The sequence below is a fragment of the Mustela lutreola genome, chromosome X (genome assembly GCF_030435805.1).
Source record: "Mustela lutreola isolate mMusLut2 chromosome X, mMusLut2.pri, whole genome shotgun sequence".
Classification (NCBI taxonomy): Eukaryota; Metazoa; Chordata; class Mammalia; order Carnivora; family Mustelidae; genus Mustela; species Mustela lutreola.
The window spans coordinates 4,081,405-4,106,228 of NC_081308.1; the positions used below are offsets into that span (position 1 = coordinate 4,081,405).

A 24,824-nucleotide genomic window follows, 5' to 3' on the forward strand; every position below is an offset into this window, starting at 1 on the left:
CAGCCACAGATAATCTGAGAATAGAGGAGCAAGGCTGTGATCCAAAAGCACGTTTACAAAACCAGGTTACTGGGATGCACTTGGCCTCTAGATTGCGGTTGCCAGGTGCCTGAGAATGCTCACCACAAAGAAATCCTACACAGTCCCTACAAGAGAGAAAGAAATGCACGTCGAGCTCGAGATACCTCGCCGTTTGTTTTCTACCCAGGAAAGAAAGAAAGAAGCAGATGCTAGTTTTCTCACAATAAGACATTTTTAAAAAAATGATTTTGTTTATTTATTGGAGAGCGAGAGAATGAGCAGGGAGAAAAGCAGAGCACGGACCCCACAGAGCCTGGACCGTGACACAGGGGTGGATCCCAGGACCCCGAGATCATGACCTGAGACAAAGGCAGATGCTTAACCTACTGAGCCACCCCGATGGCCCAATGGCATTTCTTAAAACACGTTCTTCTCAACGGCTTACGGACCGACAGCAACGTCATTTCCCTGTGTACAGGTCCTGAATCCCCAGTGTTCTCTACGGCTTACGTCTATAGAAATCAGTTTAACTGAGCTCAGAAAATGTGTGGGCTTGGGTGGGAATTCTTCTTTTGACTCTATTAAGTGGGGGAAAAACAATCTGTCCTCATTTTTCTGAAAATGGTTCTTTTAATGAATTCATGAATCTCGCAGAGACGTGAAAGCGTACGGCACCTCTGGGTTAAGGGTTCCAGACAGCCAGCATCCCTTCTATGACCTCGTTTGAACAGACTGGAAACACAACAGCAAAAGCCATTTTTCATCCGTTCAATATCGGGACCCACTTCGTGTTTGACCTCGGAAGCGCGCGCGCATCCTACTTCTTGACTAGTTCACACCGGGTTACAAATGACATTGGTATTTCCAGCCATTTCCAGCAAAACAAATTTGAGTGTGGCTTGTGAGACTTTCAGTGAAATACAGAGAAAAAAAAAAAAAAGAAGAAGAAAGAAAGAAAAGAAAAGTTCATTGATGGGACAAAGAGCGCTGTTGACTTTCTCTGCGCGAGTTCATGAACTTTCTTTCCTGTTTGGGTAGTTTTATTATTTATAGAAATTGAGTCATCGCAAGAGGGATTTCAAAAACACATATTAAACTTTTTTCCTTGGGGGTTCATTGGGCACAGATTTGGTAGAAAAGCCCGCAGTGATCGGAGGTAAGTGGAAAGTTGAGAATTTCTCAGGAACGTGGACGGTAGTGGGGTGCTAGCTCATATTCCCAGCTTACCTTGATGGTAGGGCTGAAACCTCTGGGTCTTCCAAGGGTCTTCCAAGGGTCTTCCAAAGCCATGTGGTGAAGATATCCTGCCCCTTTGCCCACACTTTCCCTTGTTTTAAGACTCACGCTTTAGTGCAGTCTGCGGTTCCTGTCTGTGTTCTGTGTATGGTTTCTCACTCGGCGTCTCTGGGTATGGACCCTGAGGGTCCCTCTTGACGTTTTTACCAAATTTGAGGTGGTTTCTGAAGCTTTACTTTGCATGGAGCAAGTGCAGAAGATTTCAAAAACGGTCCTAGAGCATCGTTATCCTTGTGGAAGACGAGTGCCCCTCAGAACGGTCAAGGGTTCCTTTAAAAGGAACTCCGTTTTCCAAACGGTTTCAGACAGGATTACAATGCCCATGGAAGGCTGTCCCATCCGGGAGCTCCTCAAAGGCTCAGAGGTGGAGAAGCCTGTGAATGAGGGTCGCATCCCTCCAACTAGCATTTTCCCGAATGCACTGGGCAGCAGATACCCTCCGTCCCGGGAAAAGTCATACCGACCCTACACACATTGCAGTGCATGAGCTATGATGTTAGAAGAGCTGTATGATTTTGGGAAAAGCCACATTACATTCTGGAGGCCCAGGGTTGGGGCTGGAGAGTCCCCATTTCTGACAAGCTCCCGGAGGGGCTGATGCAGCTGATCCGTGGACACTGAGAAGCAAAGGAATGGGGACCACCCACGAAAGTTGCAGCTCTGTCTTCCCCGGCTTCCTTCCTCCTCCGTTTGCACCAAACGGTGTTGCCCATCCTTAATTACTGTTGTTAAAAAAGTCGATAAAAGACCCCAGAACAATGAACTCAGAATCTCTAGGGCAGTGTCTGGACAATTTTTTTTTTTTTTTTTTTCTAAATCAGGAGTAACACTCACAGAACCTAAAATTATTAACCGTTTAAAAATACAGAACCTAGTAGCTTCTAGCACATTCCCAAGCATGAGCTTGATGTCATTTCTGCACATTTCATGTCTCCCAAAGAAACTCTGTACCCATGCGGTGGTCACTGCCCTGTGGCCCCCTGACCTCACCTCCCTCCCAGCAACCAATGAAACCACTTTCCGTCTCTTGGCATCTTCCTATTCTGGACATCGGATATGCACAGAGTCATGCAACGTGTGGTCTTTTGCGTCTGGCTCTGTTCACTCAGCCTGACGCTCTCAAGGGTCAGCCACACTGTAGCAGGTGTCCCGAGGCCACCGCTTTTTAGGACCCAGGACGGCTGTATGGTAGAGCTGGACCACGTCTTCTGGATCCGTGAATCTGTGGATGGACGTACAGGCTGTCTTTGCCTTTTGTCGACCGTGACTAGCGTGGCTATGAACGTTGGCGGGAATAGCGCTGTCTGAACACCTGTTGACATTTTTTTTTTAGATGGATACTGAGGTGGGGAACTAGGGGACCATCGGCTAAGTGCATTTTTTAATTTATTGAAGAAATGACCAGCTGTTTTTGACACTGCCTGTACCACGTCCTATTGTCCCTGGACACTATCTTTTTCAAAGTTCCCTACTGAGTTCTGTCCCCACCCAGTGGGGACAAAGACGGTCCTACAAGGAAGGGTGCCTCCGTTAAGAGTCCTGCTACATATTTCTTTTAATTTAGCGGGGTCCCTGGGTCGTATCAGCATTAGCTGGGAACTTGATAGAAGTGTCACATCTTGCTCCCCATCGGAGACCTACTTAAGGTGGTGAGGGGATGTCCCCATGTTAAGCAAGTGCTCTGGAGGACTTTACAGCCTGAGGACCGATGCCGTCCATGTAATTTTATCACTTGCGATGGGTTCACTGACTTCTACGTCATGTCCATGTTCCCACGTCACGAATCATTGTTTGAAAGTACAACAAAATGCCTGCGCATATGGTATGAAAACAAAACAAGCCCGTTTTGCATCTGACTGCTCCTTTTAGCTGAGGGGACAACATTTGGCCCTTCCCATTTTCTTTTTTCCTAATATAAATAGTATTCAGTGAATATTCTTGACAATAAATATTTTCCAACACGTCTGAATATTTCCATTGGTTCCGTTTTGAATTATAATTCGCAGATGACAGACCGGACCCTTTCCTACTTTAGAGGGGTTGGTTAATTCACTGGGTCCACGTTCTCTCTGTGCCTGGACAACGGATACTTTCATACGTCCCGAATGAGGAAGATGATACGGAATATGGGTGATGTCTAGGATATCACTGCTGGGTCGCCAATGAAGTGTTGATTTATTTCCCAAATCAGGGGGAAATAAACATACAGCCATATTTATGCTCTAATTTTCCAGTTTCCCTCTGTCCCCCCCCCCCCCCAGTATTTAAGATGCTCTGGCCAACTGTTGAATTTCTCAGTCCCCGTGGCTTCTCCTTCTACAACTAAGAGAGCTCGCAGAGCTGTTCAGAATCATCACGTATTTTCCCTACACTGTCCACTGCTTGGAGAAGTTCACTCCCAGAGGTTGCGCCGCCCAGGAAATATCCTCATTGGATTCGAGCTGAGGCCTTCGGAAGCCTGCCCGAAGCGGGTTTTTTGGCTCTGAATTCTCAAGGGGCCAAAAAAATCCTTATTCTTTGCATGTGCACAGTTCTGTGCCCGTTTGAACCCACGACTCCAATTCCTGGGTGTCTGTTCCCCTCGTGCAGGATTTGTAAACGAATACTATTTATTTTATTTTATTATTATTTATTTATTATTACTATGTTTATTATTATATTATTATGATTACTATTACTAAGTTATTACTATTGTTAAATTATTCCTAGATTATATTCTGCTTGCTAACAATAAAAGGCAGGGATGAGGGACATGCAGGACCCTTCTGTGACCGGGTTTGGGAATATTTATCATTGCTTATATGATTCTTCATCTTTTTTTTTTTTAAGATTTTATTTATTTATTTGACAGACAGAGATCCCAAGTAGGCAGAGAAGCAGGCAGAGAGAGAGGAGGAAGCAGATTCCCTGCCGAGCAGAGAGCCCGATGCGGGGCTCGATCCCAGGACCCTGGGATCATGACCTGAGCTGAAGGCAGAGGTTTAACCCACTGACCCACCCAGGCGCCCCTTGTTCTTTTTTTTTTTTTTTAAGTTATTTATTGAGAGAGAGAGTGTGGGCATGATGGAGGGGAGAGGTAGAGGGAGAGAACCTCAAGCAAGACTCTGTGCAGAGCGTGGCGTCCAACACGGGGCTCGATCCCACAACCCTGAGATGATGACCTGAGCCAAAATCAAGAGTCGGAGGCTTCACCGAATGAGCCCCCCAGGAGTCCCTTCTGTGCTGGTTTCTATACACGGCCATGTCGGTCTGGCATTGGTTTGAACAGTCAGAAAGCGCAAACAAAGAAAAATGTGGGAAGAAGCAGCCCCACAAACACAGAACAGTTGAACTCAATCAAGTCTAGTGGACGTGGAAAGCCCTTCTTGTCTCGACCGTGGTGTGACCTCAAGTACACAGATGTCATAAAACCAAGCAACCTTCCTCGTGTCAGATGATAAGAAGCAAGAACCCAAATCCAGTTCCCGGCTTAGCATAAGACATAGGGTTGGAGGACATCCCCGGAATGAGGAGGAATACAGCCCTGCCACATGTTCCTTGATAACAAAAAATATGAATGATTTCTCCTCCCCCCCGCTTTTATTTTGGTCCCGGATGCAGCATTAAGGGGAAATCTTGGTATTTTTGGTCCGCATATTTACTTCCAAGACGTTGCAGTGTCTATGCTGTGCTTTTTCTCTAATATTCGTCTTTCCAGAGGTCACCTAAAATCCTTTTTACAGAAGAGGCAACAGAGAGACAGAAGAGCAGAAAGGAGCAAGCCAAGGGGATACAGTCTGCTTTGTCTCGTCCAAGCCTCCCTAGCATGGTTCCTGTTTCACTGGAAACTATGACAGCAAAGCCAAAATAAGTAACACTGTCCATTTCCACGCGCTGCCTCGAACCAGCCTCGGCTGCATCTCTAAATGAGGACATTCTTCGACCTGGAGAGGTAGGAGCAGCACAAGCAGCCTATAGGGAAGCTTTAACAGCTTTAAAGATGCCTGACCCCTCCTCCCCAGCCCCTGCAGCATTAATGCCACTTCTTGCAGAAGAAAAAAAAAAAAAAGAGATGCATTTTGAAAAGACGGATTCTGGAGCAGATCAGAGCGGGTCTTGGCATGTTTTCATGAGCCCAGACCAGAAGGCCTGGGATCTGCGAGAAACAGAGCGCTTTGGACCACTTAGGGAAGCAGACCGGGGCGCCCGTCTGCTTGTTTCCTTTTTCTGCTTCTCGCTGAAATGGGCGCCGTCCCCAAAGTTCCCAAGGGAGGATTTGCTAAAGGGGCAGTGCAAAACCTGAAGACAGCTTGAACCTGCAGCAGGACCCAGGCTCCCGGGGCAAAGAGCATCATCTCTGTATTTCCCGGTGGGGCAGCTGAGCCCAAGGGGAGGCCCCCGTAGCTTTGAGTTCCAGCAGGTCTCTGGACAACCCTTCCTCCCTCAGCCTGTCACTGCAAAGAGACTTGTTTTCCGGAGTTGAAAAGCTCTCCCTGTCCACCTGAGCATGTCCCTCCTCCTGAAAGAAACATGCAGACTCCGGGCTTGCTGCAAGGGACAGGAGGTATGATTCAGCCCCCTTGGGATGCGTCTGCATCGGTAAATGTCAGAAGCCGGGAGCAGAGCGTCCTTTGCAGGTGGAGAGCTGAAGGAAGCTCTTCAAGGGTGAGCAGCCCAGCCCAGCAGCCGGAGGGCTTTCCAAGGTGGCAGGGGACAACCCCGCCGCCCCCGACCCAATGCTGCCTCTCCTGGGTTCTAGACTTGGAGTGAGGGAGAAGGGAAAAAAAAAAAAAATCAAGGGGCTTTCCGGCAGAGCCGACAAATGCAGGGTTAAATAGGAACCGAGGTGTTGGTTGGAACGCCGAAGCCTTTCTTTCTTTCCTGTTCCCCCACTTTCTGTTTGCTGCAGCCTGAGAAAGACGTATTTGTACTACAGACAGGGTTCATTGTGAGGGGCCGGTCAGGAATGCGGGGTGGGGGGTGGGGTGCCTGCCACGGAATGAATTCGCTCTCTCAATACCACGCTGGAAAACCACTTCAAGCCAGAGCGTGGCACACGGACTCCACCGGGGTTCAGGTCTCCCAAGCAGCCATGAGACCGGGCTTTGTGGCCGCCGCGCATTATGGGCTAATTTTAGGACCGGCGGCGGTGCTGAGAACGGAAAGATCAGGAAGAGGGGACGGCGGTGCGCCCAACAACGGGGCTCATTGAGGACGCCGGGCTCTCTCCAAGCCCGTTTCCCAGGCTCTAGAACGGCCCTTCTGTGTCACTCAGTAATTTAGTATTTACCGTCCGCATGAATGTTGGGCATCTCAGCTATGCTGAGCAGGTGCTCGGCAGAGGGAATGGAAGCAAAGCTTCAGCGCCACCAGAGAGAAAGGCAAAGAGCTCGGGGACAGTTCCTCCCTGCCCTTGGTGTCAGCCGAGAAGACTCAGGTGAGGACAACGCCGGCAAGGAGCCCGCGGCTGAGAATCTGGTGTGCGAATCAGTCAGCTCTCCAAAGGGCTATTTAGGGCACAAAGAGGAGCATGGGGGCACACCTCTGGTCCTTTTCTGGTGGACACCCACGGAGTCTGTCAGCCAGGGGGCTTTCATCATGGTCCATTGTTCCGTTGGCTCACTTCCACGTTCTCGCACTTCCCGCCAGAATACAAAGCTCAGATCTCCAGCCTTTGAGCTGCCCTCGGACCAGACCTAGTGCCCGTGGCTGACCTGCAGCCTCCCCTACTCAACTTCAAGGCTTTGTAGCTTCTGACTCTCGCCATGGCAGTGCCGTGAGATCAGGGGAAAGAAAAGGCCCCGTCTTCGTGCTCTGTAGCGTGTTCTTGTACGGGGGCAGCTCCTTTGATGGATGAACAAATGCAACCCCCTCCCCCTTCTCAAGTGTCTCATCTCAGGAGGTTGTGCCTACCTGCCAAAGGTGTGCAGAGCCGAGACAACAGCAACAGCGAAAGTCCAAGTAGGAGGGAGGGAAAGCTTATCACATCACCCGTGGGAGGAAATAGCCATCGGTCAGCCTCTCGGTGCACGCACGCACACACACACCATATCCCGCTAGGAGGGAAGGAAGCACATGGGCGTGACCCACTGGAGAAGGTATCCTTCATCATCCAACTTTTATGGGCCTGCCATCGCATGGTGTCTGGGGAATACAGGTTGGTTGTTTGCTCGAGAGATGTGTATCCCTCCAAGAGGCTGTGGGTCACCGACTTTGGGATGTGTTGCGTTCCTTGGGATGCCCCTGCCTGGAGAATTTCCCCCAGATGCTATTGTTCTGCAAGTTCGAGAGAGGAAGGCATTGATACGCAGAGAGGAAAAAGTTCCTTTCTCTCTGAATCCCCCTTGAGCTTAAAGGGTTGGTCTCTGTGCCGCCTTCATTTTGTGGGAGGAACAGACACTACCTGTCACAGATGGGCCTTGAGTCTCTCTCTGGGGCCTGAGAGACATTAATTCTCATCTCAACACGTCATTGCCTCCTTCAGAAAGTTCCAGGGGAAATTATCCTAGGGAAGTGGTCTCAAGTGGGGGATATTTGGTCATGATGGGGAATATCTCTGGTTTTCTGAATGGCTGCTATCTTGGGGGTAGAAGCCAGAATGTCTCCAAACGTCTTGCAATGCACAGACAATCCTCCCACTCAAAGAATCACTTGACCCCAAATGTTGGTTCTTCTGAATGTATCACACAGGCTCTTGGATCCCATAAAACCACAGACCGTCAGAACCACCCAAGACGAAACACAGGCTCTCCTGGGTGTCAGTCATGTGCAGGTCATTCCTGGATGGAAGTGGCTGGGTCCCTGCCCAGCAGGGAAATCCAAGAGCCTGGAGCTCCTTCTCCATTTTCCCTTCTGAGGGAAAACCCCACCTGAGATAGTAGGACAGTACGTCTGATCCCTGAGCCATTTTAAAACCTGTCTGACATTCCCAACAAGAATGAGAAACCATGGTAATGGCGTCCACCTTGGGTCTAGCCATTTCCAGGCATATCAGAGTCTAAAGTCTACAGCCTGGTCATCGATAAGAGTGTTGCTGGAAAGAAAAAGGCAAAAATGTCCTCCCTGCTCTGTGTTGTGAGAAGACCAGGTCTGGTAGTTTCACTGGGAAATCTGAGTTTCCCATATCAAATCAGGAAATTTCTGGAGGATGCCTCTGCACAAAGAATGGGCCCCATGCCGTCCCTCAGAAAATCAGGAGAAGAGGGAGTTTGCGAGTGGGACCTTGTGTGAGCTCCGGGAATTGGTGCAAGCTTCACACTCAGCAGGCAATCATCGGGCAGGGCATGTCGGCGGTGAGCGAGGAAGCAATGAATGGGTTTCTGAGATACGGAGCATTGGAGATGGCTGCACGTTTCTGTTGAGGAGTCAGGAATGGAGGGTCTGGGTTTTCACATAGTGTAGGTGCCCTGAGGGTTAGACTTTACAAAAACATCCCCGTAATCATCCTCGAGCAAGTGGATGGTGTAGACTCTGTTCCACTCTGCCCATGGCATGTCACTCATGGGCGGTCGTGGGAAGAGGTTCTTATGTCATTTGGGTTTGATGCTGCGTATGAGCAAGGTGGTCAGTACTGGACAGGGTCCCAGAGGTCAGGGCTGGCCTCCTTCTCCTCCTAGAATCAGACTGCATTCCTGGGACGCTGCAGGGAATGGACTGATTTGGTCTGAGATGACCCAGATACTAAGAAGAGGGGTGCACAGGTTGGCTTCTGCATTTCCTGTGCATACACTGCCCTCATTACCCCGACATCTCAGAACCTTGTTTTTGTCAAGCCAGTGCCTAATCTCCGCACACATGAGCATGAATGTGCCATCTGTGTAGGCATGCCTGTCATTTCTGACCACGTTGGAGAACGTGTCTGTGAGACACCTGCCAGGAGATCCATGCCAGGGCGGGCAGGAGACATGGAAACAGATGCCCACCAAGAATCAGACGCTGCATTGAACGCAGGGCTCAAAACCTGAGTGCTGGCTCCAGTGTCTCCCACAACCACTAGCCACAACCCCGGCGTCTCCCCACCACCCTGTACTTCCCACATATGCCATGAAAAACTCAACTGAACCCCTTCTCAGAGATGTCTGCCATCCCACTGGCTGCCGTCCTCTCTTCCACCAACCTGAACGTTTTACCAAAGAGTAATTCGTTATTCTGAAATGACGGGATGGACTGGAAATGTTACTCATTTGATTAGATTTCATCAGTGCTGACCCAAAATGGGTTTTCTCCTTAGACTCCATATTGGCTAATTTTAGACACGGTCCTTTCTCTACAGGTACCCGTTGAGATGTTAAGTCACTAAAGTAAGTTACTAAATCATTTGGTTGTATTCCCTGTGGTTTTATTTTGCTTTTCTTTTAAAATTCCTCTACCCAGTAGATAGCTTTACCTATGGGTGAGAAAATCCATTAGCGGATTTCCTATAACCCAGGAACGTGTTTGCGAGACATTCGCCGTTGCAATATTTGAGCATTCCTCTACCAATTATATTTCTCTTGTTGATGTTCTCCGTTTTCATGGAAACTGATACTTCCTCCACCTTCACTGCATTATCTCCCAGGAGGGCGTCCTGACCTCACATGGATCTGGTAGGTTTGAGACTCCTTCCCATGTAACCAGTAACCCCTGGGTAACTTTTCTGTCTGGAACATTTCCCTTTCATTTCTTAATGTTATAAACGTGTGGTTTAACTTTGTCTTAGCTTGACGTAAGAAATGAGCAACATACCAACATACCAAACGCTTGAACCGTACTTTCATCACAGCTGCCCCCTCCACACACACCAATTAAAAACCCTAATAAGTTCATAAGGATGATATGTAGTACAGAAGGACAAACCGGGCAGCACCTCTGATAAATGCATGCCAGGCACTTGTAGATTTGCAAGGCTCCCTGCCCACCATATGTGTCTATCTTTCAAGCGAGAGAGCCTCTTTCTTTTCTCCCTCCATGCACATTCTGGTGATGTAAACACAACGTGCCTTGCTCAAGTCCTTCAGGCAATGTTCAAGGTCCTCTAAATCTCTTCTATTTAATGTCTGAACCATGACAGAATCATAACCACAAACACTCAGTCCACTGCTCTCCCCCTAAGACCCCATATCAGTTATGGTATTGTTCCTTGTTGGCTCACACCAGTGTCAACTCAATGCCATATCACGTTCCACTCACTTCCTCAATACCTGTGCATCAACCTTCTACCATGTGCCCAACCGAAGGCTCCACCCAGGCACACAGCAACAGGGACAGAGACATAGTAGCTGCCCAGCCCTTAGAGTGCAAAATGTTAATGCATAAATGGACCTCAGGCAGAGACACACACAAGGTATTCATTTGTCCAGATCATGAGTTCCACTTCAAGAAGAGGAACATCTGTATAAGATAGGGTAACAGTGTTCTGGAGATCTCAACTTCTCTGGGTGAAATTCCAAGCAGTGTCTCGAAAGAAGGAAGACAACAAAACACAGAGAGAGAGGAAAAACTAAAAAGGCTAGACCAAGACATCCTTTGGATGAATCATTTCTATCACTGTGCATAGGGTCTTGGCAATAGCATCTCCCCTTCTGTTCACAAAAGTCATAGTGGAGATCTGAGGTCCTCCAAACATTCCTGATGCTTTGAGTTTCTCTACATACGGAGCTCTGAGTGGACGGAGACTACGCTGCACTTTTCTGCACACCAGAGTAAAGCATCCAATGTATTCTCAAAATTAGGCATTTCTCTCTGGCCCATCTGGGCGTCCTTGGCGTCCCCTTATCTGCAGGACACACTCAATATATCCATCTAATACCTGGGTCTTGTTCCTCAGGATCTCATAAAATATCCTCACCACCTCCTCGATCTTATTAGGTAGAAAGATACTCATTATATTCCTTTAAAAATGCAGGTCTTTTGTTTTTTTTCAACGTTCTCCTCCGGCCCATGATGGAGAACATCTCCAGCAGATTCCCCACTTCTGTCTTAAGCATCCTCTCCACACGCGACCCACCCCCAGAAGGTTGATTTACGCCAGAAGATGATAACAGCAGCTGGTCTGCATGGCTCCGGCCAAATTTCACTGGGCTTACCTGATTTATGTGACTTCACCTCGGTGACAGACCTCAGACATGATTTGATGGCTGCTCAAACATCCATTCGAGAATCAAGCAACACGGAGTCAGCATTGGGAATACCTAAAATAAAACAGAATGTCAGTCATGATGAGAGAACAGAAAACCGCTTGCTCTGGCCTCCAACCTTGGACCGGTTGTTGCATATGAACATGAGAGGCCTGTGTGTCTGATTTTTGTAGCTGTGAGTGCTGGTACAGATCATGGCGTTTTGACCTCTTTATTGAGGCAGACACCTGGGGAAGAAAGAGAAAGTCTGTGTCATCGTTAGAGAGAATTTCCCTGTTGCGTGGTCTCTTATTATCCTATTGTGTTTTGCCTTTTGTGCTGTGGAATACTGTTGTTTTTTTTTTTAATTCTGTAGCATTACTGCTAAAACCAATCCAATGGATATAACTGGACAGTAGCAGAAGACACCACCCGAAAATACGGCACTTGAGTATGTTGACGATGGTGAGCTCTGGCCAGTTGAAAACCACCAGAGGGAGGGATGGGCTTTCCTTGAACCTCCTCCATGTGCTTAAACACACATCCTCCAGAAGGCACTCAACAGCCGTCAGCACCCTCCACAGAAGTGTCATCAACCACAAAGATGGTTTCCTGTCACAGGAGACATGAGATATTTCTTTCCTCAAATCATTCATTCTCTCTGCCTACATCCCACTTCCCTTCTTCAGATTCTAAACCCTAAAGCCAGGTCTTTGAGTTCTCCATTTTTCCTGCATATCCCCCATGCATACAGGAGGTAGACATGTTCACAAACGTTGTCTGTTTTTCTCTTGTTAACCTGTCATTTATGACTGGGTTCTCAGAAGAGAAGGGTAGAAGGAAAATTGTTTTTCTTCCACCACACAATCCTTTATGTAACTGTAGGTAATTATTTTTCCATGGAACTCTTTTACACAGTTTCCTAGTGTTTGTAACATAACAACCTCAGTCCAAAAATGAAAACATAATTTCTTACTTGCTGAAGATGGAACAGTATGGCCATTAATGACTTTCTTTTAAGTTGTCTCTGATACTTGATATCAGTGGTCTTTTTTTTTTTTTTTAAGATTTTATTTATTTATTTGACAGAGATCACAAGTAGGCAGAGAGGCAGGCAGAGGGAGAGGGGAAAGCTGGCTCCCTGCTGAGCAGAGAGCCCAATGCAGGGCTCCATCCCAGGACCCTGAGACCGTGACCCAAGCCAAAGGCAGAAGCCTAACCCACTGAGCCACCTAGACAACCCATGAATGGTCTTTGATACTTGAATTTAATATTCATTTATTAAGTTGTTTACACTTATTTTAATCATTAGATTCAAGGACTATCTTTATAGTTACCACCAAAAGCTTGGGCAAAGATATATTTGTGAATCTTGAAGCAGATCAATGTTTTCTTAACACTTTGACTATTACGCTTTTGATCCTAAAGCCTGTGCTTGTTACAGAAATAAGACCTACTTTGTATATAACCTCAGGGTTTTTTTTTTAAATATATTCTCATTATTCTCATTTTTTTTCTAAATGAAAGAATTAAAGATACATGCAATAACTATTTGGTGGGTGAGCACCAACTATTATTTTCCTGTATTGATAAATGTTCTTAGGGCAGGCACAGGGGCAGTGATAAGGACTGGGAATGTCACTCTCATGAAGCCTGGTCATACCACAAAGATATGTGAGCAAAATAATTTATGCCACCCTGCTGTTTCATGTGTTGGAGAATTTGAAACAAAAAGATGTGATCATCACAAAGTCCTGGAAGATTAAGAGTGATTCTGAGTTGATGGGTAGAGGTGATGTTCTTGACAAGTTGTTGGGGAAGTCTCCCCAACAGAGATGACACTTGGACTCTCCTTGTGATGACTGGGGCCAGGAAGATGCAGAGCCTGGGGAAGTGGGCTGGTCACTTCATAGCACAGACGAGAGGAGGGTCAGTCAGAGATTAGTGAGCAAAGAGGAGAGTAGGAAGAAAAGGGGTTCAAGAGGTAAGTAGGAAGCAGGGACACTTGGAACCCTGGGGTCTTGAGAATGAGTTTGTGGTGTTTTCCTGGGCTTCATGGGAAGGCTTTGGAGGGTGTTCAGCTGACATGTGTTTTTGCCAAAAATCATTCCATCTGCAGTGTGAACATATAGCAGTGAGGGAAGCACGAGGGGAAGCATCAAGCGACAGACTAGCGCAGTGGGGTAGGAAGGAGAGCTCAAGGCCATGTGGGCTACCATGGCAATGGCAACCAGACAGAACACAGAGAGGGCCAGTGTGACCTCATAATAGATCGCATATGGGATGTGAGGGAAGGAGAAGCATCAGGAGTTTGGGTAGGCTTTTTGTGTTTTAACGAAGATGAGTAGATAGAGAGATGATACACAGATAAGTGTATGATGAGTAGATAGATGATAAATAAGTATTTATTTGGTAGGTAGGTCGATAGATGATAGGTAATAAATATTTGATGTATAGATTGATGATGGATGGATGAATATATAGATATGAAGGATGGTGGGTGGATGGATGGATAGATGATAGATGGACAGAGAGATGGTAGATTGGTAGATAGATAGAAAGATAGATACAATGGATGGGTGGATGGATGGATGGATAGTAGATGGATAGGTTGGGTGGATGAGTAGATGAGTAGATGGATGGATGGATGGTTGGATGGATGATTGGATGGATGGATGGATGGATGGTTGGATGGATGGTTGGTTGGATGGATGGATGGATGGATAGTTGGATGGATGGTTGGATGGATGGAAAGATAGATGGATGGATGGATGGATGGATAGTAGATGGATAGATAGATAGGGGTTTCTGCACGTAATTTATTTTTTCTTTCTGATATATGAATAGAAAATTTCAATGGTTCACTCCATTTACCAAAAAAGTGACTGGAGATAATTCTCGGTTTTAGTCATTTTGACTTGGTCCAGATGAAACTAGTTTCAGCTAAATAGCAAACCACCCCCTGAGAAACTCTGTGGTTGCTCAAAGAAAGAAATAAAAACTCAGTTCAACTGAGAGTTCATGCCAATGGGATCCCCCTATCCACCGTCAAAAGACAAAGTGACAGCTAATGCCTGAATGTGTGTCAGTGGACTGAAACTTAAGGCCTTAGAAAAGGATATCACCGTAGAGGAGACTTTCAGTCACACTGACCCATCGTGTAGAAAAGAGACTTGTCCCAACATTCTACTGAGTGAGAGGTTGATCTCTCCCTTACTTCGTTCTCTGTCCCTCCTTCTTCTCCTTTCCCTCTGCTTTCCTTCCTTCCTCTTCTCTCTTCTCCTCCCTTCTCTTCCTTTCCCTTCCCTTTGCTTCTCTTCTTTCTCTTGTCTTCTCTTCCTTCTCTACCCTTCCCTTCTCTTACCTTCCCTTCTCTCCTTCCTTCCTCCCTCCCTATTTCCCTCCCTCCCCTGCTCTTTCTCCTTCTCCACCTTTTTTCTTGCTTTCTTTTGAAACTATAAATATCTTCTAATTCCTCCAGTACCCAATTTTAGATGTTCACGAGTCGGCTGTGAGACACGGTGCTCCTCGCACTATTGGACAGAGTGTGGCGTCTGGGGTTGGGTTCTGCAGGAAGAGTGTGGCGTCTGGGGTTGGGTTCTGCAGGAAGCCAACTAAGAGGGTAATTAAGAAGCACGAGGTCTATCAGGATCAACACCTGTGGAAAGGAAGGGACACAAGCAGGACTGCGGACAGAGAGAAGATAAAAGCAGGGAATATAGGTTGCTTCTAGATGCTGTAAAGGCAAGGACACAGATGGTTCCTCACACCTCTCAAAAAAAATGCAGCCTTGCCGACACTGTGCAGGGGACACCTGGATCAGACTTCTGACCTCCAGGACAGAAAGGTATGAAATTGATGTCATTTAGCCACTAAGACTGTGGTTTGTGAAAGCAGTGATAGGAAGTTAATACATCTAGTAAAATGTTAATTTTAGTGAATGGTAATTAGTTAATGAGAGAATTTGTGTGGCAGGGACATAGCTGTTCCAGCGAAAATTCCTTCAAGTTTTTTTGTATGTTTGGAAAATTTTCATTGGGGGATATTTTCGTTGGGTAAAAAACAAATTATTAAAAATAATAAGAAGAAGGTGGGTCACCATAGCACTGTTTGGATTCCCTTCTGTGGGAAGAGAAGTACCTGGTTTCAGAATCAAAGAGTGGACTGTGGACACTGCAGAGGGGTCATACAAGGTGGGAGGGATGGGCTTCAGGCAGGCTACCTGGACTTTCGCTGAAACATGTGTTTAAAAGAAAATCTCAACTTACCCAGGTTTGCATACCCCACTCAGAAATATGAAACCTGAAAGTGAATCAGCATCTCCCTCCAAAGTAAGGATAATTTATTCCTGAGAAAGTTGCTCATTTATTCCTGAGCAGGTGGAGTTAGTCATCCACATGAGGCTTACAAGATGGTAATTCTCAAACAGCCAATCCTGTTTGAGAGGATCTCTGGTGAATCCCATGTCCTCCATCCCAGCTTTATCTCTAGGATTGGCTATAGGCTCATGTAGAGAGGGTTCCTCTGGCCTGTCCCTTTATTTCTTTGATGTGTAGATTGATGATGGATGAATGGATGGATAAATAGACAGATAGATATGAAGAATGGATGGATGGATGGATGGATGGATGGATGGATGGATGGACAGAGAAGAGCTGCATCTCCACTATCCAGGCCATCTGAGAACCATAATGCCATCTCTGGGATTCAGAGAGCCCCACTGGTTGTCAGGAGGACCACATCCATAAACCTAGAGACATGTATCTTCTTTAAGTCTTCATTAATGAACCCCTCTCATGTTCTAGACACTCTTCTTGGTTTGTATTATTTAGTTACTGCTGTGTGACAAATCATCCCCTAACATAGCAACCCAAACATCACACATTGATTATCTCACAGCTTCTGTGGGTCGACTTCCCAGGTGTGGCTCCTCTGGATTCCTCCTCCTCAAGGTATCTGATGGGCTTGCAGACCATCTGTTGGTCAGGGCTGCCATTCTGTCTGTGGTTAGGTAACCCTTGGTCTCTTGTTTCCTGGGCCTCTCTCTCTCCATAGGATTTCCTCACAACATGGCGGGTGGTGTCCTCCCCAGGGCACATGCAAGCATCATAGTGTTGTAGGAGAGGATCCTGCACTTAGGGAACCCGACCTGAATACTAATAATGGGTGGTCAGTCTGTCTGATCTTTCCTCTCATGGAACACATTGTCTTTATTAACAAAATCATGGTAAGTAAGCAAACTGGCTACTTGCTTGAGAAGAGGACATTATCTCTGTCTTCCAAGTCTGTTAGCAACAGAAACCTTTTTGAAAGATGGTCCAGAAGGAAACCCGTTAGGACCTGTAACCAAGGTCATATTCATTGCAAGAGTGCCAGTCTCCTGGACCATACGGAGTCCCTGAATGGAAGACCATTATTCCATCAAATGTGACACATTTTACACCATTAGAGATGCCCGAGGGGTAGAAATTAGAAATAGTTTTGTTTAAATTAAGTTCAGAATGTGTGTGTGTGTGTGTGTGTGTGTGTGTGTATACACATGTGTGTGTGTATATACATGTATGCTTAGGCAAATGTTTAGCAGCAAGTCCCTTCATTATGACTGATATTTTGGATTTATATTATTACGTAAGGACAGTCCATTGGTGGATCAGGAAGAATAAAGAAAAGGAAAGATTAAAGGTTTTCTCTCCAAAATGGTAAAATATCTTACTCTGCCTTTAATTTTTCTATTCAGGGGGTTTCCACAAATTATCTCAACATCCTTCCTTATGGTCACAGAATCAAGTAAAGAATTCAATATAGGGGCTCCTGGGTGACTCAGTGGGTTAAAGCATCTGCCCTCAGTTCAGGTCATGATCCTGGGTCCTGGGATCGAGTCCCACATCGGGCTCCCTGCTCAGCGAGGAGCCTGCTTCTCCCTCTATCTCTACCCTTCCCTGCTGTTTGGGCTTGCACACTCTCTCTCTCTCTGACAAATAAATAATTTTTTAAAAAGAATTCACTGTAAAACAAGTAATAGTTTGTAGTTTATGTCTGCGTGAATCCGTGGAGCATTGAACTCTCTCTGGATTGTGGACTCCAACATGTGTGTTTGTCATCTAAAACAGAGTAAGATGGAGAGATGGGAAATGAGAGATGTGGGAATAGAAAGAGAGAGGGGAAGACAGACTCTGAGGAAGGACAGGAAGCTACAGGACTCAGTCCTTCTTAACATGGACTTCATCTGAGTTTTCTCTCTGGTGCCTTTGACAACAATGTTCACTCTTTTGGTTCAGAGAAATAATGTTCAGCCTAAAGAAAGAATGAACTATGGGGAAGGAAAAACCATTAAATTTTTAAAAGAATGATGCTAAAACGAAGAACTCCATAACTTAAGAGATCTCCCCTAAGGGTAATTTTATTTTATTTGTTTTATTTTTTTAAAGATTTATTTGACAGAGAGAGACAGAGTGAGCACATGTGAGCACGGGGAGCAGCAGGCAGAGGGAGAGGGAGAAGCAGACTCCCTGCTGAGGAGGAAACCCAATGCAGGACTCAATCTCAGGACCCTGCGATCATGACCTGTGCTGAAGGCAGATGCTCAACCAACTGAGCCAACTACACATCCCCATTGCCTGCAAAGGTCATTTCAGTGGCCACATTTGTAACCATGGTTATGGTAACACACGACATTGCACATGCCGGTGGTGGTGCCAAATTTCAAGGGAAATCACTAGACCATTCACAACTGAAAATGTGAGGAAGAATGACGCATCTCTGGCTCCAGAGAGAGAACTGAAAGTATGAGCTCTTGCTCCCTGCCGTAGCTGCACTCACGTGGGCTGTGAGGCTCCGTGACCTGTGCTGCTTACACCCCTATGTCATTCTGAACTGCCTTTTACCAGGATTGTTTGTGGCCAATAGCACTCTACTCTCTGAGCCATGTTGGTGTGTGCCCCGCAGAGCCAGCTCATAAAACACACTCTGGTTTCTAGCTCGCTCTGTGTCTGGGCTCACACATCCTGCAGAAAGCCAGGGGCAGTCTTGTGAGCATGTACACACAGCCCAGAGAGGTAGGCTGCATGGCATGGAGCAGAGATTCTTCCTACAGGAACTAAGGCACAGAGACTTGGCGCTAACAACCATCTGAGCAAGCCGTCCTGCACACACAGCTTCCCTCTCCAGGCAAGACTTCCAAGGACTGTAGTCTCGCGGACACGATGAGGTGCCCTGGGCCACAGACACCCAGCTCAGCCATGGCAGGATTTCCAAGCCATGGAAGCTGTGAGAACATGAATGTGTGTTATGTGTGTGTCTTTGTTACACGGCATGAGAGGGCTGACTAATACCCACACCAGCACCCTCTTCCACTGGGGGAGCAAAATGAATATATGCAGACAATGGCTGAGAGGGTAGGTACTCAGTACAAAAAGGTCGACGTGGGCTGACACCGGTGTTCAATGAAACTGGCATCAATGACATTGATAGGAAACAACTATGATAAATCCCATTCACACCATCAACTCACCAGGTGTCATAATCTCATTCTGGCAGATCTTATGGTCAATATATTAAAATACACACTCTTTTATATGATTCTCTCAAAGTGCAGAGAGTTTTATGTTTTCATTCTTACACTTCCGTGTTCACATTTGACATAAAGATATAATTAATCAAATTTATGCTTGAACTAGATAAGCTTATTCTAAGATTCACGAGGGGGAGAATTGCAAAAAGAAAAAAACCCACAAACACACAAGCAGTAAAATTCATGGAGAGAATTTCAGGTAATTAAGCAGGGAAATGATGCCTCACAGGTATTAAATCATATTTGAAGCAATAGTACTTATAATAAAATTGACTTGTGAACAATATGGGTTTGAACTTCACGGGTCTCACTTGTACAAGATTTTTTTCAATAAAGAGCATTTGTATACAATATGTAGCATACCAGTCTATTTGTATACAGTATTTGTATACAATGTAACATATATTGAATATATCAATAAATACATAATAAATATTTACAGTATTTTTACAATATTTACAATATATACATATTTACAATATATAATTGTATATATATACATATTGATTAATAAATGTATTTTCTTATATGATTTTCTTAATCGTGTTTTCTTTTTTCTGGCTTATTTTATTGTAAGAACACAGTCTATAGTAATATAACATGCAAATTATGTGTTGATTGACTTTATATATTATTACTGGTAAGCCATCTAGTCAAAAGTGGGCTCTTAATTTACATTTTTGGGAAGTCAAAGGTCATAGGTGTATTTTTGATTGGGAGGTTTGCTCCCCTAGTCCCCCAATATTGTTCAAGGGTCAACTGTAGTTTGGTCCTGGCTCCTAGGATATGACAAAAGTACTTAGGAAATGAGAGTTTATAGCAATTAAATTTGGATATAATTAAAGGTCTGCAGACAGAGTAATGGTTAAGTGAATTATGGTATACCTTCTCAGTAAAATACATGTAAGCATATAAAAGGATGAATCATCTCTGTAGAATTATGGATCCGTCTTCCAGTGATCCCTTACATGGCTAAAATAAGATGGAAAATCAGGTGACCTAGAGAGGTGACATAGGATTCGCTGCTACTCTTTACCCTTGTTCCTACAAAAAGACTCCTGAGTTTCATAAAGACACATCTTTCCTATGGCATTTGAATCTAAAGTGACCAGAAGGACTTAGCAGACATGTCGGCTTGCACGGTGATTGTTTCACGTGTTGAATTAGACCAAACTCTTTCTGGAAGAATTCAAAATGAATGTGGCTCAATGTGCAAAATAAATAAAAACAGTATCTTCAGACATAATGGCCTGTAGATATTTGAAATGTGTTCTGAAGATTTCCATAAGGCCTTCATGTCTATGTATTCAAATATAATACTAAACCCCAAGATCAATAGCATATTTGGCTATCAAAGCAGTCGAGATAAACAGGGCAAGACTCTCTTGCTCTCATTCTCTGTTTTTTTTAAAGCCTAGGGAAGAGAGACCTAGAAATACACATTGATTTTTTTAAAAATGAATCCTTATTCCTTCAAAGTTCAGGACTGTTAAGCATTTGGCTGTAAAGCTGTGATCCCCTAATTATCTACAGAGCATCAACTGATATGGGTTTTGTCCTAACTTTTCTTTCTTCTCATTTGTTTCTCAAGAAAGACAAAATGGATATCCATTCAGAGAGTGCTATATGGAAGACTTGGGTTATCTTGGCAGCAATCTGTGATGTGGTGAATAGAGCTACTTAAAAAGTTGCACCAGCGATTCATCAGAGTACATGGGAAGAATTACATTTTACAAAATCGCAGATACAGAAACAGGCCTGACATCCCAAATAGTCAGAGTTGATTACATTTTCTTCTTTCAGATTTGGCTGTAAGTCTAGACTTAGAAATAGTCCTCTCTCCCCCCTCTGCCTTTCAAAGTATTAAATCATAAACTTCCAACTCCTTTATTATTTCCCCAATCGTTCCAAATCGTGGTAAATCTGTATTCCTTCTTATCTTTCATGGAAGAAATGTCTCAATTCTCAGCAGAGCCAAAGGAAATGACAACAGGCACCACAACAAACAATTCTTCAGAGACGTCGTTCGGCATATCAATTAGTTATTGGGTTTACACACTGGCTCTCCAGTGTGAGGACAAATACAGTCATTGCTCTTCTGGCTGGCCCAAGCAAAGTCTGAAAAAGCGACTTCTTTGCTCCTGTGAAATGTTCCAGCTCTCAATAGGACCCCCCCAAACCCCGCCCCAGCACATAAGGTTCATTTTCCAGTATTAGGGGCAGGACACTCAGAACACAGCACATTCATTTCAGCGGACACTAACTTTTATCTAATTCAGCAAGCAAGCCTCTGTTAATGAGGCCTCCCAGGACGAGTGATGGCAAGAGAGCCTCCAACTGTCACTGATCAATACTCACAACTCAAGCAGCTCTGGTGGTCAAATACTTGGGCTTCTGGGTAAGAAAGAGGGTCCTGTTCCTGGGAGCAACCTACGCTCTCCCACCATCACAGTTCGCCAGTGCCCGGCCCACTGAGGCCACCGCTGCGTACAGATAGCATCTCTCCCTCTTCCTCTCCATGTCTGCCGGGGGTGGAGGAGCGATGCGTGCTCCCCACCACCATTGCAAACAGGGTCCGGCTCATGCCTTCCAGCCTCGAGCTTGATGGATGGGGACGGGAAGCTACTGACCCAGCCACCAAGGATCTGCTGTTTGATCCCAGTGACGCGAGCCTTGTTTGATGAGGCCGCGGGACAGTACGGACATGCAGCCTAATTTCATGTAATCCCATTCTGCGGCTACTTAAAAGGGAAAGGGCATTAAAAGCCCACACACTAGTGTTTTCTTCCTGGCGGCCCTTCTCCTGCAAAGAGCCCCTCGCCTGTGTCTTTGGGGCGAGACACCACGCAGGCCAAGGGGTTTATTTACGCAGTCCAGCTTCTGTGAGGTGTCAGACACCCGATCTCCTTGAAGACTCTGCCAGGCTGTCATGGCTGACATTTCTGAATGGAAACACTGTGAAGAAGAGGAAATGTGTTTCCATGACACAAAACAAATTACTGTCGGATAGGACGAGGATCATATTTAGGAATGGTGCGGTGAGAGGGAGAAGGGCCAATGCTGACAGGCTGAAGCTATCATGTGTTGAGGTGGCTTTTGCAAAAGGACAAAGAGACGTGGTGGTCTGTCGCGGATGCTGGCATGTGAGGACAGGTGATTTCCTCTTTAGGGTCTAACTTCTCTTCTGGACATGGGCAGCCTTCATGTCCCCAGTGGACGTCTTTTCCGAAAAGCAAGAAACTGTGCTCTGAATAACCACCCGTTGTAGGTTAAAAGGCGTCTCTTCATCCTTACTTTCAAACATGCAGAGACCCTCTTCCTGCGACCACGATGAATTAAACCCTGTGAGGAGGTGGCCATGCATGTTTCTAGGCAATGAATTGGCTTCTAAGGTGAAAGATGTGCAAAAATGTGGTCTTCTGAAAAGGATGTGGTGGGAGAGGGAAAATGCAGGAGTGATGGCAACATTTGAGGAGAGTGGAGGTACCATGGGGTCTTACTGATACAGTCCTCGGCTTTTACTCAGACTCTTACAATGAGCAGAAGACCAAAGTGGGCTCTGGAAACTATGGTCTGGATGTGTGTAGTGGCTTCAATAACAATAGTGTCCTGGGTAAGAATGGAAATGAGTTTTTGCTTCACACGTTTCAGCTTACAGAGGACCTTGGCTTCCGTATTCTCAACTCAAGCCCCTACAGGGATCCTATGAGGAAGACAAACTATGGAACCTATATGACACATGGGAGACTGAGGCTCCGTGGGAGCCCCCAAGCTCCACCAACCACCACGCGGTCCAAGATAACACCTTCTTGACCCTATAGGGTTTCATAACCTACTTCCATAACAGAAGCATAATGCTGGCCAATGGTGGAAGGACTATCATCTCATTTCACAGGTGGGGAAACTGACTCATGGAGAATTACTAAAGGTCACGTAAGGGTGTAGTGGGGGCAGTGCAGCCCCAGAGTCCATGCCCTTAGTTTTCACGCCAGACTCAGTGACAGCAGCTCACAGATGAGGGATGATGTGAGGACGGTCCAGTCTGTGGCCAATAGTGGTACCAGAAGAGGGGCGAGCCTCAGGCTGACCTTGGAGCCATGAAATGGCATCAAAGGTGGGGATGAGACCTTTGCTTGTCATCTATCTGTCAAACAAAACCCATGCAACATTCTTGATCTGGGTAAGAATCTACATCTTAACCAAGGAGCAACAAGCCATCAATTAAGGGCCATCAAGATGGGGCAACAAGTCATCAATTAAGGGTCATAGATCAGAAAAGGCGACAGGTCACTGAGCCATTCACATCTCCTTAGGGTGGGAATCTTTACAGAAAAGAAGCAGAGAATCCAGACCAAGACAAAGCAATGACAGAATACACTTTTCAGTTTTTAGGCAATAAAATCTATCCTACCCACCAACCTCATCACTTCTGAAACACATGCTTTGCAAGTACGCCACGTCAAGCAGAAGAGGAAGACGGGCTAGTGAGTGCAGAAGGAAGGTGTGGCCCCTTTTGAAAGGCTGCCTTATGGGAATTCAGCCTTATCTCAAATTTCTCTCTTATGAACAGGATAATTCCTAAAATTTTGATAAGAGATTTACATATCTCCGAGTTTGATGCATTTCTCCTCTGGTGAAGGAAACGGTACAATCCTATTTTACACTGCTGAGAAATTTATAATGGTAGGAGATAAGAAAAATAGGCCGGAGTGTCTGAAACACACAGATTAACAGTCTGCATCGATCAACTCGCCAGATAATTGCACAACCGTTCGTGTCACTTCCTACAGCCATGGCTTCAAGGTAAATAATATTGATGCTTTTCTTCTGGGATATTTTAATTATATTCGTGAGAATTCTATTTGCGGGCCAACATATGGAAATGAAATCTGGGGGAATGCTCCTGTTGTCTCAGTATTAAAATTAATACTTTTTCGTGGATGATTTTGATGTTTTATGCAGAAGATGTAGCATAAAAGTTTCGAAAATTGCTTGACCCAGTGTGATCGGAAAGGCTTCAGAATTAACGGCAGGTCAGAGGGAAGAACATGGGGCCACCAGCTCCCCAAAGGTGTGGATGACTTCTCCAGGACCCTCACACCTTCCCTTTCTTCCTCAAGGCACTTATCATGGATCATGTGCGATTTATCTGCTGCTGCTTTTCTCTCCCGTGTCTCTCATTCCAGCCACAACCTCATCCTCAAACTGGGGCCATGTTGAGAGTAAGCAAGACAAGACTTGGGGACAGACGTGAGCTTGGGATAGGAGGATGGTGGGAAAGAGAAGGCGTGAAGGTCGGCTCCTGGGTAGCACATCTTTATGTATTTATATATAATAGTAATTTATGTATTTATATATAATACTATATATTACTATGTAAGCTACTGCTTACATACAGGTGAGTGAAAATTTAGTTTTCGGTAGCTCAGCCTTCATGCCTCGTGTCAGGGTTTTGTCACGTGCATGTGGGAGGGAAGATTGCATTCCTGCTTTGGGGTTTTGACATGGGGACACGAGGAGCTTTGGCACTGTGCATTTGTAGTATGTGTGCTGTCGGGAGAGAAGGCGTGGTGTGTGAGGACCAGAGTAGGCTTGTTGTGGGAGAAGACAAGACAGGACATGTCTTTTCAGGAGGGCAAAATCAGGCCAGCGCCATCCTCAAAAAGACCAGCTTGCCAGCCAGAGATCAAAGCCATCTCCCCGTGGTGGCTGTTGGCCATATGAGCTTGCCCTCACGCCCACATCAAAGGACGGATACACAAAGCAATACTCCAACTCGCTGAAATGTCCCTTTGCCATATGCAGAGAGATGGAAATGTATGCGTCTCTATGATAGACGCTGGAAAGCATTTGTTAATGAGGAG

The 24,824-nt window shown here is 45.7% G+C and overlaps 1 long non-coding RNA gene across 1 annotated transcript in view; it reads right to left on the bottom strand.

Annotated features, from left to right (window-relative positions):
• Positions 1-11,359: 11,359 nt before the first annotated feature.
• LOC131821895 (uncharacterized) overlaps positions 11,360-24,824 on the bottom strand; it is a 123,137-nt gene continuing 109,672 nt past the window's right edge. The window contains exon 3 of the long non-coding RNA XR_009350011.1: positions 11,360-11,465. This is a non-coding gene — a long non-coding RNA (uncharacterized LOC131821895). The remainder of the gene's footprint in view (positions 11,466-24,824) is intronic.